Consider the following 14,855-nt stretch of genomic DNA (forward strand, 5'->3'; position numbering starts at 1 on the left):
ATTTTATTGATCTATATACATGGACCTCTAAGTCTCTTGTGATTTTGTGATTTCCGATCCCACTGCTGTTTCTCTGCACCAGTTAAAGGGGCGAGTGAGAGACGGAGGAAATTGTCCCAGTTCCAGAAAAGCATACAGGATCTGCTCCAGCTGCAGTCGATGGGGATCGATGTCGGGGAGGAACTCAGTGAGTTGAAGGGCCAGAAAGTCTCACTCGTCACCTCTGAGACCTCGAAGATCACCTTTCGGTCCAGAGTCCGCTCCGCGGGGCAGGGCGAGAAGTGCTCGCGTTTCTTCTTCCATAAGCTGCACAGAGAGACCTCTGGTGATCAGCAGCCTGAAGGAGGAAGAGGGATCGGTGACGTCTTCACAGACCGACATACTGAGGATCAGCAAGTCCTTTTATGCCGGGCTGTATGACGTGAAGCCCAGAGACAGCACGGCCTCCCAATCCTTCCTGTCCTCTCTCTCTTAGAGGACAGCGAGTGGTAGAGCCTGGATTGGTCATTGACCTTGGACGAGTTGACAAAGGCCGTCCAGTCCTTGAGAAGAGTAGAACTCCGGGGAGCGAGGGTTTACCGGTTGAATTGCACTCAGCTCTGTGGAACTGGATAGACCCAGACCTATTGGAAGTGTACGGGGGTATACTTCTGGCAGGCAGCATGTCAGAATCCATGAGGAAAGGCATCATCACCCTCATCTACAAGCAGAAGGGGGAGAGGGAAGAAATCAGAAATTGGTGACCCATTTCCTTGCTAAATGACGACTTCAAAATTCTATCTGCGGCCATCGCCAACAGGCTCAAGTCTGCTCTGGAGCGGTTGATCCACCCGGATCAGACCTGTACTGTACCCGGCAGGAAGATATCTGAAAGCCTTGTGCTGCCCAGGCATACGATCGCCTACGTGCAGGACAGGGGGGTAAACACCTGCCTCATCAGCCTGGTCCAGGACAGGGCCTTGCTCAGAATATCTCACACCTACATGATGGACGTGCTCTCCAAAATGGGGTTTGGAGAGGGAATCCGCGATTTGATCCGACTGCTCTATGTGGACATCCGCAGCACATTCCTAATCAATGGGCGGGAGTCGGAGAGTTTTCCAATCATATCTGGAGTCAGACAGGGCTGTCCTCTCTCCGCGGTCTTGTTCAAGTGTTGAATCGAGCTATTTGCCCCGTCCATCAGGAAGGGCACAGGTATCAGGGGGATGACGATCCCAGGCAGCGGAGGCTCTCAGGTTAAGGCCTCCCTGTACGTGGATGACGTCACCGTCTTTTGCTCCGATCAGCAGTCGGTCCACAGACTGATGGGCATCTGTGAACGATTCGAACTGGCCTCGGGGTCCAGAGTGAACTACAGTAAGGGTGAGGCCACGTTCTATGGCAGGTGGGAGACCCGATCCTTTGTCCCTTTCACCGTCAGGTCCGACTACCTGGTTCAGGGGGGCCCCAGGTCTCCAGCAAGCAATGGGAGGAGCGGGTAGCCAAGGCGAAACAGAAGCTTGGTGTGTTGGGGTGCTCAATAACGGGCAGGAACCTGGTGATAAAGTGTGAGATACTCGCGGTGTTGCTCTACGTGGCCCAGGTCTGGCCCATTCCCCACCGCTCGGTCGCCACAGTCACCCGAGCTATCGTCCACTTTGTCTGGAGGCTCAAGGTAGAATGTGTCCACAGGGACACCATCTACAAGTCCCCAGGCAAAGGGGGCAGAAGCGTCCCTAATGCTGCCCTGATCCTGATGGATATTTTTGTGTGTGGCTGCCTCAGGATGTGTGTAGAGCCCTGTTACACAAACACCAAGTGTCACTACGTGCTGAGTTTCTACCTGTCCAATACACTGAGAAAACTGGGTCTGGCCATGCTGGCCGAGCAGACGCAGGATGTACCTTCCAGCTCGACAGTCCACCACCACTGTCCCAGGTGGAGAATTTCCTGAGGAGGAACCACTTCGATCACAAGGCCGTCGGACAGTGGTCGACGAGGAACGTTCTGGGGGTCTTGCAGGAAAAGGAGAGGGTGGATCCATTCGGGCAGTTCCCCGACCAGACGGTTGATGCCATTTGGCAGAACATCTCGTCGCTGGAACTGACCAACAGGCACCAGGATGTGGCCTGGATGGTGGTGAGAAGGACCCTCCCAGTGCGGTCCTTCCAACACGCACGGAATCTCAGCACCACCTCGAGCTGCCTTCAAAGCTGCAACGGGGATGAGACCGTTGTCCGTCTTCTGGTGGACTGGACCTTCACGCAGAATGTGTGGAGAGAGATGCGTTTGTCTCTGTCCCAGTTCATCCCCAACACCTCGGTAACACAGGACGCTGTGCTCAATGGGTTGTTCCCCAGGACGTAAACTGAGACAGATATCAACTGCTGCTGGAAGACCATCAACTCGGTGAAGGAGGCCCTTTGGTCCACTCGAAACCTACAGGTTTTCCAGCTGAAGGAGCGGTCCACGACCGAGTGTTGCCGACTGACACACTCCAAGGTCCAGGGAAATGTGCTGCGGGATGCACTGAGGCACGGTGCGGCCTACACAAGGGCTCTATGGGGAAAGAGCACCGTGTAAAGCCATCCCACCTTTTATTACACAGAATGTATGACAAGAAATGCACTCTGCATTGTATCGAAATAATGGGATAAGAGTGTGTGCGATCTGTTTTGTATTGTTTAGAATTGAAATTGCGATTTTTACCCTGAACTGTATGCATCCTTAAATTTTATGAAATAAAGTATATTTTGAAAATAAAAAAAAATTGCTGCTCAACGGCACTCCTCTGAGCAGCGAGAGACCTGTCTGACTGTCTGAGAGAAGTCTTTTTTGCCTGAAAGTGAGTCCGGTTTGACGTGTTGTTGCACAAAGGCTCTCCCTGCTGGTGAGCAGAGGAAAATGCTCGAGCAAAACAGCCGTGTTCGGACAGACACAGAAAGCTTTCAGGTTTGAGAAAGGAAAAGCGCCAATATTTTAAGCAGTAAGCAATCTGTAAAGTTAAGAAAGCGGCCTTGAGCTCAACACCATTCGCTCCAAAAGCAAGTTTGCTACTTTGCGCCGGAATTAAACCAGCGATTGAAGAGTAATTTTGCTTTCAAGATTTAATCTCTACAAGTTTTCCGCATTACCAGCTGAGCTATCGAAGGGAAGCAGCAAAGGTGATTGTTCACCGTGCGCCTTTTGACACTCCCGGACTCGTGGAGTTGCGTGGGCATGACCGAGACTGACTCGGTACCTGCTCATACCGCAGCGCTTTGAGAGTGTGAGCTGCTCCTTACTCTCCACAACCTGGGTTAGTGGAGCAATGGAGAACGTGTCTGGCCAGAATTCAGAAGATTGTTGGTTCGATTTCCACCTGGATGGAGAGTTTTTTGCAAACTGCCGATTAGTTTATGATTTTACAACTTGCAAACTGTCCTACTTGTTAGTGCTGCCTGGATATATATGGATCAAGTGCCTTCTTAGCGCAGCAGGCAGCGCGTCAGTCTCATAATCTGAAGGTCCTGAGTTCAATCCTCAGAGAAGGCATCTTTAAGCTTTTTTTTTCCATCTTTGCTCAAGACCAAAATCAAGAATTTTTGCTGCCTGCAGCACACCAAAAGATTTGCTGCCCCTTGACCCCTCTGTACCGTAGCACGCAGTGAAGCTTAAGAAGTACATGGACCATGGGCTCGCTGAAAACTGACACCACTTTTGTTTCTGGACAATTGACCCAAGTCAAAAGGTGAGTGGAGAATGCAAGAAACGATCCTACTATCTCTCACATGCTCAGCGAGCACTCTATCAGAATCATAGAAAGGTTACAGCACGGAAGGAGGCTATTCGGCCCATCGAGTCCACACCAGCTCTATGCAAGAGCAATCCAGCTTGTCCCACTCCCCCGCCCCATCCCCGGAGCCCTGCAATTGTTTTCCTTTCCATGATTGAATCACCCCCTCGGGCAGTGCATTCCAGATCCTAACCACTCGCTGCGTAAAAAAGTTTTTCCTCCTGCCACATTTGGTTCTTTTGTCAATCAACTTTAATATATGTCATCTGGTCCTTGACCCTTCCGCCAATGGGAACAGTTTTTCTCTATCTACTCTGTCTAAATCCTTCATGATTTTGAATACCTCTATCAAATCTGCTCGCAACAGTCTCTGTTCCAAGGAGAACAATCCCAGCTTCTCCAGTCTATCCATGAAACTAAAATCCCTCATCCCTGGAATCATTCGAGTAAATCTCTTCTGCACCCTCTGCAAGGCCTTCACATCTTTCCTATAGTGCGGTGCCCAGGAGTGGATACAATACTCCAGTTATGGCCGAACCAGTGTTTCATAAAGGTTCATCATGACTTCCATACTTTTGTACTCTATGCCTCTATTTATAAAGCCATGGATCGCGTATGGTTTGAACTGCTTTTTCAACCTGCACTGTCACCTTCAATGATTTGTGCACATACACCCCCAGATCTCTCTGTTCCTGTACCCATTTTAGAATTGTGCCCTCTAGTTTATATTGTCTCTCCTCGTTATTCCCACCGAAATGCATCAATTCGCATTTTTCTACGTTAATGTTCATCTGCCACGTGTCCGCCCATGACAACAGCGTGTCTATATCCTCTTGAAGTCTATCACTATTCTTCTTACTGTTTACTACCCTTCCACTGTGGGAGAACCTTCACCACACGGACTGCAGCGGTTCAAGAAGGCGGCTCACCACCACCTTCTCAAGGGCGATGAGGGATGGCCAGCGATGCCCACATCCCATGAACGAATAAAAAACAATTTCGTGTCCTCTGCAAATTTGGAAATTGTGCCCTGTACACCCAAGTCCAAGTCATTAATATATATCAAGAAAAGCAGTGGTCCCAGCACTGACCGCTGAGGAACACCACTATATACTTCCCTCCAGTCCGAAAAAACAACCGTTCACCACGACTCTCTGTTTCCTGTCCCGCAGCTAATTCTGTATCCATGTTTCTACTGCCCCCTTTATTCCATATTTGTGGTTGTTTATTGTAAATTGCCCTTCACAGTAGCTGCTTCGCACTCGCCTCCAAGCGGCTCCACGACCAGCAGAGAAATCTTGCCTTGGGTTGGCCCCCTCCCTGAATACAATCAATACTTTACTCCAATCGGTAGTATCGAGCATCAGCAAGTGAGCAACAGTAGAACTGGAAGCCACAGCAATCGTGAATGATGCTGAGAAGAGCCCGAGCCTGCGGAAGGCAGACGAGGTCACCGGAAAGGAACAGCGGCCCCGAGTTTGAGGGATCAGCGAAGGCCCTGTCTGTCTGACTGACTGACAGAAGTCTTTTGTCTGAAAGCGGTTTGAAGTATTGTTACGCAAAGGCACTCCCTGCCGGTGAGCAGAGGCAAATGCTCGAGCAAAACAGCCGTTTTCGGGCAGACACAGAAAGCTTGAATGTTTGAGAACGGAAAAGAGGTGCCCTGTGCCTCAGCGCCAACATGTTAAGCAATCGGCTGTCTGTAAAGTTATGAGAACGGCCATGAGCTAATTGCTGCTTATTCCAAAAGCACGTTCACTACTTCGAACCAGCGACACTAAGGATGATTTTGATCTACTTTTGTATTAAACACTTCGATTCGACCAGCTGAGCTATCCATGGGAAGCAGTTAAGGTTTTTCCCTTTGGTGATTGTTCACTGTGCGCCTTTTGACACTCCTGGGCTCGTGGAATCGTGTGGGCATGACCGAGATCGACTCGGTACCTGCTCATACCGCAGCGCTTTGGGAGTGTGAGCTCCTACTTACCTTGTATCAGTTGGGCCAGTGGAGCAATGGACAACATGCCTGTTTACTGATAAGCCCATTGTAGATTCGGTTCCCATTTCACTCGAAGGTTTCTGTAAACTTTTTTTATTACAGAACATACATTACTACATAAAATTTAAGAATACACAGAGTTAAAATTAAATTTCACAATTTCGAAGCAATACAATACAATAAAGACCGTGTCTCACGGTATGGCCCGTCCAGTTAAAGGGGCCACACCATGAGATCTCACGGTGTGACCTGTCCAGTTAAAGGGCCTCACCCTGTGATCATAAGAACAAAATAGATGGGAGTAGGAGTTGGCCATTCGGCCCCTCGACCCCGTTCCGCCATTTAATGAGATCATGGCTGATCTGATTTTTACCTCAACTCCACTTTCCCGCCTTTTCCCCATATCCTTTGACTCCCTTGCTGACCAAAAATTTGTCTGACTCAGCCTTGAATGTATTCAATGGCTCAGCCTCCACAGCTTTTTGGGGTAAAGAATTCCAAAGATTCATGACCCTCTGGGAGAAGAAATTCCTCCTCATTTCCGTCTTAAACGTGCGAACCCTTATTCTGAGACTATGGCCCCTAGTTTTAGATTCCTCCATGAGGGGTTCCATCCTCTCAGCATCTACCCTATCGAGTCCCCTCAGAATCTTGTATTTTTCGGTTAGGTCTCCTCTCATTCTTCTAAACTCCAACGAGTATAGACCCAACCTGTACAATCTTTCCTCATGAGACAACCCATCCATACCTGGAATCAACCAGGTGAACCTTCTACAGGCATTTGGAGAGGCAGGGAGTGATTAGGAACAGTCGGCATGGTTTTGTGAGAGGAAAATCATATCTCACGAATTTGATTGAGTTTTTTGAAGGAGTAACCAAGAAGATAGATGAGGGCTGTGCAGTAGATGTGGTCTACATGGACTTTAGCAAAGCCTTTGACAAGGTACCGCATGGTAGGTTGTTACATAAGGTTAAATCTCACGGGATCCAAGGTGAGGTAGCCAATTGGATACAAAATTGGCTTGACGACAGAAGACAGAGGGTGGTTGTAGAGGGTTGTTTTTCAAACTGGAGGACTGTGACCAGCGGTGTGCCTCAGGGATCGGTGCTGGGTCCGCTGTTATTTGTTATTTATATTAATGATTTGGATGAGAATTTAGGAGGCATGGTTAGTAAGTTTGCAGATGACACCAAGATTGGTGGCATTGTGGACAGTGAAGAAGGTTATCTGGGATTGCAACGGGATCTTGATAAATTGGGCCAGTGGGCCGATGAATGGCAGATGGAGTTTAATTTAGATAAATGTGAGGTGATGCATTTTGGGAGATCGAATCAGGCCAGGACCTACTCCGTTAATGGTGGGGCGTCGGGGAGAGTTATAGAACAAAGAGATCTAGGAGTACAGGTTCATAGCTCCTTGAAAGTGGAGTCACAGGTGTATAGGATGGTGAAGAAGGCATTCGGCATGCTTGGTTTCATTGGTCAGAACATTGAATACAGGAGTTGGGATGTCTGGTTGAAGTTGTACAAGACATTAGTAAGGCCACACTTGGAATACTGTGTACAGTTCTGGTCACCCTATTATAGAAAGGATATTATTAAACTAGAAAGAGTGCAGAACAGATTTACTAGGATGCTACCGGAACTTGATGGTTTGACTTATAGGGAGAGGTTAGATAGACTGGGACTTTTTCCCCTGGAGAGTAGGAGGTTAAGGGGTGATCTTATAGAAGTCTATAAAATAATGAGGGGCATAGATAAGGTAGATAGTCAAAATCTTTTCCCAAAGGTAGGGGAGGCTATAACGAGGGGACATAGATTTAAGCTGAGAGGGGAGAGATATAAAAGGATCCAGAGGGGCAATTTTTTCACTCAAAGGGTGGTGAGTGTCTGGAATGAGCTTCCAGAGGCAGTAGTAGAGGCGGGTACAATTTTGTGTTTTAAAAAGCATTTGGACAGTTACATGGGTTAGATAGGTATAGAGGGATATGGGCCAAGTGCAGGCAATTGGGACTAGCTTAGTGGTATAAACTGGGCGACATGGACATGTTGGGCCGAAGGGCCTGTTTCCATGTTGTAAACTTCTATGATTCTCTGAACTGCCTCCAATGCAAGTATGTCCTTCCTTAAATAAGGGCACCAGTACTGTATGCTGTCCTCCAGGTGCGGTCTCACCAGCACCCTGTACAGTTTTAGCATGACTTCCCTGCTTTTACACTCCGCTCCCACATAAATAAAGGCCAATATTCCGTTTGTCTTCCGGATTACCTGCTGCACCTACATGTTGTCTTTTTGTGTTTCATGTACGAGGACACCCAGATCCCTCTGTACTGCAGCATTTTGTAGTATTTCTCCATTCAATTAATATTTGCTTTTTTATTTTTCCTCTCAAAGTGGATGTCTTCACATTTTGCCACGTTATATTCCATCTGCCAAATGTTTGCCCATTCACTTAACCTGACAATATCCTTTTGCAGACACTTTGTGCCCTCATCGCAACTTGCTTTTCCACCTATCTTTGTATCATCAGCAAACTTGGCCACAAGATACTCTGTTCCTTCATCTAAGTCATTGATATATATTGTAAATAGTTGAGGCCCCAGCACGGAGCCCTGTGGCACCCCACTAGTTACAGATTGTTATTTGGAAAATGACCCTTTTATCCTGACTCTTTGTTTTCTGTTAGTTAGCAAATCCTCTATCCATGCCAGTATATTACCCCAACACCATGAGCTCTTATCGTGTGCAGTCATCTTTTATATGGTACCTTATCGAACGTCTTTTGGAAATCCAAATATACTGCATCCATTGGTTCCCCCTTATCCACCCTGAGCATTACTTCCTGGTGGTGGATGGGGTGCCAATCAAGCGGGCTGCTTTGTCCTGGATGGTGTCGAGCTTCTTGAGTGTTGTTGGAGCTGCACTCATCCAGGCAAGTGGAGAGTATTCCATCAAACTCTTGACTTGTGCCTTGGAGATGGTGGAAAGGCTTTGGGGAGTCAGGAGTTGAGTCACTCGCCGCAGAATACCCAGCCTCTGACCTGCTCTTGTAGCCACAGTATTTATGTGGCTGGTCCAGTTAAGTTTCTGGTCAATGGCGACCCCCAGGATGTTAATGGTGGGGGATTCGGCGATGGTAATGCCGTTGAATGCCAATGGTAAGATAGTTAGACTCTCTCTTGTTGGAGATGGTCATTGCCTGGCACTTGTCTGGCGCGAATTTTACTTGCCACTTATGAGCCCAAGCCTGGATGTTGTCCAGGTCTTGCTGCATGCGGGCACGGACTTCATTATCTGAGGGGTTGCGAATGAAACTGAAAACTGTGCAATCATGAGCGAACATCCCCATTTCAGAACTTATGATGGAGGGAAGGTCATTGATGAAGCAGCTGAAGATCGTTGGGCCTAGGACACTGCCCTGAGGAACTCCTGCAGCAATGTCCTGGGGCTGAGATGATTGGTCTCCAACAACCACTACCATCTTCCTTCTTGCTAGGTGTGACTCCAGCCGATGGCGAGTTTTCCCCCTGATTCCCGTTGACTTCAATTTTACTCGGGCTCCTTGGTGGCACACTCGGTCAAATGCTGCCTTGATGTCAAGGGCAGTCACTCTTACCTCACCTCTGGAATTCAGCTCTTATGTCCATGTTTGTACCAAGGCTGTAATGAGGTCTGGAGCCGAGTGATCCTGGCGGAACCGAAACTGAGCATCAGTGAGCAGGTTATTTGTGAGTAAGTGCCGCTAGATAGCACCATCGATGAAACCTTCCATCACTTTGCTGAAGATCAGTGGTCGAAATTTCGCTTTCCCCATGAGTGACCTGTGTTCGATTCGCGGCCAATGCACTCTCAATTTCATTTTAGATCTTTAATTCGCCCGCACCACTCAACCCCGCTTATAGCTGAAATTCACCATTTATTTAGGGCTGCAAGTAGTGTGGCCACTGTTTTCGGCCAGAATGGAGATGATTGGGTAATTCCCCCATCTTTCACTGCTGTAACTGACTGGGATTAATTTTACACACATAATTTGGATTATGTAACTATCCTCCCCGCATTGCATTTTACAAACATACAAACATACGAACAAGAACTAACAGCAAAAGATACTCTGGTGCATCCAGCCTGTCTCATGCAATTCTCATACCTTGTGTTTCACACTAAATAGAATCCCCACTCCACCCAAAACTACGCCATCTCCTGCGAGAGGCGAAAAAACAAATGAAAACTCAGGCCAATCTGGGGGGAGGGGGAATCTTGGAGTTTCCTCTCGACCCTTAGGAGATCGAAACTGGAGTAGGAGGTTATTCTGGCTCTGGATAATTCTATGCATTACCTACCTTTTGCATGCGATGATCTTCCCCAGCCTGAAAGAGGTCCAGCTCTCGATTGAAATATTGCTGGAGAAATAATCAATTTATATTATGTAACTATCCTCCACTCATTGCATTTTACTGGATCAATAATCAATATATATTATGTAACTATCCCCCACTCACTGCATTTTACTGGATCAATAATCAATTTGTATTGTGCAACTATCATCCACTCACATACTGCATTCATCTGGCGAAATAATGAGTTTGTATTCTGTAAATCTCCTTTTAAAGTCCGACGTTATGTATTTGTTTGTCTATATTAGGAAGTGTATGCATACTTTGTTTAAAATTGTTGTAGATTTACAGTAAAGTAGTAAAATATCTGGCAATTTCTGAAGCAAGTAGAGTTTGTTGAAATATCAGAGGTTTTTGCAAACATGCTGAGAAGGTGGGAGTTATAGAATCGAGGTTCTACAGCGTCACCTCTGGTGGACAGGTGTAATTACAGCATTTCAAATTTACAGAGGCAGTTTTTTATTGTAAAAATTAATACAATATAGGAATTTCTAATGGAAAGAGGTGACGCAGAAGTGTAAGTACTTTTTAAAAACAATATTAGGTGCAGGCATATGATTTATAATGTATTAGTAATTGAACTCGCTGGGCTTTGTTGTAAGGTGTCAGTAGTGGCCCAGTTGATAGCCTCCTTAACTCTGATATTGGACATTGTAGTTTCGACTCCCACTCCAGAGACTTCAGCACAAAATCTAGGCTTACTGGATTAGTCCAGTGCAGAACTAATGGAGTTTGGTACTCTGAGAGGATCTGTCTTTCAGATAAGACATTAAACAGAGGCTCTATATTCTCTCACAGGTGGACGTGAAATAGTCTAATGCACTATTGGAAAAAAAGCAGGCGAGTTCAACCGAGTGTCCTGGTCAATGTTTATCCCTCAACCAACATCACCAGTACAGATGATCTGCTTATTATTACATTGCTGTTTATGGGACCTTGCTCTGTGAAAATCGGCTGCTATGTTCCTACATTACAACAGTGATTACATTACAAAAAACACTTCATTGGCTACAAATCGCTTTCGGACCTGCTTTGATCGTGAAGGGCGCTTTATAAATTAAAGTTCTTCCTCTTTTATTGTTAAATAGCAAAACCTTTGCCAAATTGTGAAGCAAAGATGTCGAGTTGGTTGGTGCATAGATTTTCCTGTACAGTACAGCAGAAGTAGGCCATACGGCCCCTGGACCCTGCTCCTCCATTAAATAAGATCATGGCTGAACTTCGACCTCAATTCCACTTTCCCACCGTATCCACATATCACTTGATTCCCTCAGTGTCCAAAAATCGATCGATGTCAGTCTTGAAGATATTCAACAACTGAGCATCAACAGCCCTCTGGGGGGGGGGGGGGCAGAAAATTCCAAAGATTCACAACCCGCTGAGTATTTTTTTTCCTCTTCTCGGTCCTAAATGGCCGACCCCTCATCTTGAGACTATGACCCCTAGTTCTAGAGTCTCCAGCCAGGGAGAGCAGCCTCTCTGCATCTACCTTGTCAAGCCTTCTAAGAATTTTATACGTTTCAATTAGATCACCACTCATTCTTCTAAAATCCAGAGAACTTGAGCCCATTCTACTCAATATCTCCTCATAGGACAGCCCTCTCATCCCAGGAATCAATCCAGTGAACCTTCGTTGCACGCCCTCTAAGGCAAGTATATCCTTCCTTAGGTAAGGAGACCAAAACTGTGCACAGTACTCCAGATGTGGTCTCACCAAAGTCCTATATATTTGCAGCAAGACCTCCTTATTCTTGTACTCCAACCCCCTTGAAATATTGGATAACATAGCATTTCCCTTCCTAATTGCTTGCTGTACCTGCATGTTAACTTTCTTTGATTCGTGTACAAGGAAACCCAAATCCCCCTGATTACAACATTTCTGAGTCTCTCACCATTTAAAAAAATATTCTGCTTTTCTATTCTTGCTACCAAAGTGAATAACCTCACATTTCCCCACATTATACTCTATTTGCCACCTTCTCGCCCATTCACTTAACCTGTCTATATCCCTTTGAAGCCTCTTTGCGTCCTCCTCACCACTTACTTTCCCACCTTTGTATCGTCAACAAGTTTGGATACATTATTCTCGGTCCCCTCCTATAAGTCATTGATATGGATTGTAAACAGCTGAGGCTCCAGCACTGATCATTGCGGCACCCGTCTCGTTACTACCTGCCAACCCGAAAATGACCCATTTATTCCTTACTCCTTTTTTCCAGTCCGTTAACCAATCGTCAATCCATGCTAATATATTACCTCCAATCCTATGAGCCCTAATCTTGTGTAACAATCTCTTGTGTGGCTCCTTTCTCCTGTCCCAGTGGTTTCTGGACCATCAATAGATTACCGGAAGCCCCAATAGATATCTGGAACACCAATAGATTTCTCCCGTCCCAATGGTTTACTCCAGCTTTTCTTTTTCAAAAAAATGTACTTTATTAATAAAATTTGCAGCAATGCATACAGTACAGTTGTCATATCACATTCCAAACGTACACAATACAGATTATACAATTTGCAGGTTACATCAAGTACGGTTCAATGAACACATTGTACATTATTACAGTTCATCACACTATGGGGTGTCTCATTGCATTATACGCAACACAGATTGTTGATTACAGATTCATTACAGGTACATTACAGATTCATTACAGGTACATTACAGCAATTTGAATTTTACATTCTGCACAGGGTTTTTTTTCCCCTGATTTCAGCCCCTCGGTATACAATGGCGGGAAGGCTATAAACGGTTGCCTTTCCCCACAGAGCCTTTGCGGTGGCCGCACCCATCCTCAGTGCGTCCCTGAGCACGTCGTCCTGGACCTTGGAACGTGCCAGTCTGCAACACTCGGTCGAGGACAGCTCCATGCACTGGATGACCAGCAGGTTTCGGGCAGACCAAAGGGCGTCTTTCACCAAGTTAATGGACTTCCAGCAGCAGTTGATGTCTGTCTCGGTGTGCGTCCCCGGGAACAGCCCGTAGAGCACACAGTCCTGTGTTACGGAGCTGCTCGGGACGAACTTGGACAGATACCACTGCATCTCTCTCCAGGCCTTCTTTGCAAAGGCGCATTCCAGAATGAGATGGGTGACGGTTTGGTCTGCACCGCAGCCTCCTCGGGGACAATGTGCGGTGGCGCTGAGAGACCGGGAGTGCAAGAAGGATCTGAAAGGAAGGGCCCTTCTCACCACCAGCCAAGCTATGTCTTGGTGCTTGTTTGAAACTTCTGGCGATGTTTTTATTTATATATTTCAAAAATATACTTTATTCATAAAAATTGTAAAGGTAAACAGAACAATGCAACTATCACAATACAACTACATGTCATACATGATAAATACAGTTCATGACACTCCAGGGTGCCTCATTGCACTTGCAATCAGTATAGATTACAGTTACATTACAGCAATTACAGTCATTACAAGGAGTTTTTTTTGGTTTCCAGTCCCTCAGCCTACGATGGCAAGAGTGTCCTAAAATGTTGCCTTTCCCCATCGAGCTTTTGCGGTGGCTGCATCTCAGCGCCCTGTCCTAGAAATGCTTTAATATCTAAGGGTTACTAGGTATTTTGCAGAAAAGAACGACGAACACCATTGTTAATCGGCCAGCAAGTCCTTCCAGGTGATAGCTCAGATTGTAAACAATTTTACACCACCAAGTTATAGTCCAACAAATTTATTTTAAATTCCACAAGCTTTCGGAGGCTTCACCTGACGAAGGAGGAAGCCTCCGAAAGCTTGTGGGATTTAAAATAAAATTGCTGGACTATAACTTGGTGTTGTAAAATTGTTTACAATTGTCAACCCCAGTCCATCACCGGCGTCTCCACATCACAGCTCAGATAGGCAGTGATTCGAAGTTGCCATTAAAGTCACCGCTCTGGGAGCACACATTATTTCTGTTTTTAGTCATGAACGAGGGGAGAGCGCGAACGCAGTCCCCACTACCACAAATTTTGCAGTCGAGTATCCCGCATTTGGGGACATCGCAGGCGTCAGCACATCCGGAGTGCAATGGGTTAGCCTCATCCTGGGAGAACCTCCTTCCTGATCAAGGTCTCTCCCCTGCCAGGTAAGTATGCTCGAATGGTGTTGCAAATTTCCATCCAACGGCAGTCAACACTCTTTCACATTAGGGCAAATAAGAATTTTAAACGTTCATTTTCCATTTTTATAAGGAATGTTTACTGGAAATGTAAGAATCATTGTTTTTCCATCATTTCTTTGGTTAAATATGATCGTTTTTGCAGATTCAACAGTATTCGCTGCCTCATTTGCATATCACCCATAAAAGGAAAGAGCGCCCCCCATTCGCCGGATGGAACGGAGCATTCCTGAATGGCTCTGCCCATTTACAGCTCATCTCTTGTTTCTTCACTTGTCCCACTACCGCCCTCCTCGCCTTGAATCTTTTTTTTCCAAAAAATATACTTTATTCATAAAATTTGCAGCAGTACATACAATACAGTTGTCATATCACTTTCCAAACGTACACAATACAGATTATACAATTTGCAGGTTACGTCAAGTACAGTTCAATGAACACATTGGACATAATTACAGTTCATGACACTCTAGGGTGTCTCATTGCATCATACTCAACACAGATTATTGCTTACAGATTCATTTCAGATTCATTACAGGTACATTACAGGAATTTGAATTTTACATTCTGCCCGAGGGGGTTTTTCCCTGATTGCAG

At 46.0% G+C, this 14,855-nt stretch overlaps 2 non-coding genes across 2 annotated transcripts; one reads left to right on the forward strand and one right to left on the reverse strand.

Moving 5' to 3' along the window:
* Positions 1–3,443: 3,443 nt before the first annotated feature.
* trnam-cau (transfer RNA methionine (anticodon CAU)) lies at positions 3,444–3,516 on the forward strand. The gene has a single exon. It is a non-coding gene; the product is annotated as a tRNA-Met (tRNA).
* Positions 3,517–14,070: 10,554 nt separating this feature from the next.
* LOC137317456 (U1 spliceosomal RNA) lies at positions 14,071–14,233 on the reverse strand. The gene has a single exon (XR_010961709.1). It is a non-coding gene; the product is annotated as a U1 spliceosomal RNA (small nuclear RNA).
* Positions 14,234–14,855: the final 622 nt, after the last annotated feature.

This window comes from Heptranchias perlo, unplaced genomic scaffold (genome assembly GCF_035084215.1).
Source record: "Heptranchias perlo isolate sHepPer1 unplaced genomic scaffold, sHepPer1.hap1 HAP1_SCAFFOLD_62, whole genome shotgun sequence".
NCBI classification, from domain to species: domain Eukaryota; kingdom Metazoa; phylum Chordata; class Chondrichthyes; order Hexanchiformes; family Hexanchidae; genus Heptranchias; species Heptranchias perlo.